A 1,265-nucleotide genomic window follows, 5' to 3' on the forward strand; every position below is an offset into this window, starting at 1 on the left:
AAGTGAGGTCACAAGGCAAGCCACAGGTCCCAAAATTTGAGACTGACAAGCAGATATAGAGAATCATAGCTTACCAGAGCAGAAACCCATACACGAAACCACCATGGACACCAAACCCAAATTGTAACTGACAAATTGCTGGAGACTTGGTGTGGACAAGTCTGAGAGTCAAAAACTCCAGGGGAGCCCAAATATAGACGCGGCGGAGTTGGGGGGTAGTGGGGGCAGTTCGCAGTTTTGTAAATTTTACCTGTGGGAGCTCCTCTAAGTTCTTACAATGAAAATCCAAGAAAATCCTACTCATGCTTCTGGCAGGGAGAGGGGAAAGAGAATCATCTTAAAATATTCCAGAGCATTCTGTCTTCTTAACAAGGCCTGCCCGCAAGAGAAACTATTTCACCCGACCTTAAACTGTGAAAGTTTTAACCAGACCCTAACTGACCTGGGAGGTGGGCAGTACCCAACTCTACCTCCCGCTGCTGGAAAAGGGGAGAAAACAATTCCAGCCCACCCAAGCCAACCTGTCCCACCTAAGGTGGTGGGAGTGGAGGGGGACTGAGAAGCACTTGTGAAGTTCACAGCCCAGGGTACAAGTGGAGAAGTAATTATAAGACTATAGAAAGTCCCATCCCCAACACTCACCCACACGCTCCTTCCCACCACATCGTGAAAAGCTCATGTGGTTCTTTTACCCCATCCATCATGTTGGTTTTCAACACAACAACAAAAAATCACAAGGTATACTAAAAGGCAAACCAACCAACCAACAAGCAAACCCTGAAGCTGGAAACCATCATTCTCAGCAAACTCACACAGGAACAGAAAACCAAACACTGCATGTTCTCACTCATAAGTGGGAGATGAACAATGAGAACACACGGACACAGGGAGGGGAACATCACACACCAGGGCCCTTCGAGGGGTGGGGGGCTAAGGGAGGGAGAGCATTAGGAGAAATGCCTAATGTAGATGACTGGTTGATGGGTGCAGCAAACCACCATAGCATGTGTATACCTATGTTACAAACCTGCACGTTCTGCACATGTATCCTAGAACTTAAAGTAAAATAATAATAATAATAATAATAAACCATCCTAAAGAGACAGTGCAAGCATCAGGACTAGAATCCCATAAGGCAGGGATGTTGGAATTATGAGACTGTGAATTTAAAACAATTAGGATTAATATGCTGGAGATTCTAATGGAAAAGTAGACAACATGCAGGAACAGATGGGGACTATAAACAGAGAGATGGAAATTCCAAA

This window comes from Mandrillus leucophaeus, unplaced genomic scaffold (genome assembly GCF_000951045.1).
Source record: "Mandrillus leucophaeus isolate KB7577 unplaced genomic scaffold, Mleu.le_1.0 Scaffold142, whole genome shotgun sequence".
NCBI classification, from domain to species: domain Eukaryota; kingdom Metazoa; phylum Chordata; class Mammalia; order Primates; family Cercopithecidae; genus Mandrillus; species Mandrillus leucophaeus.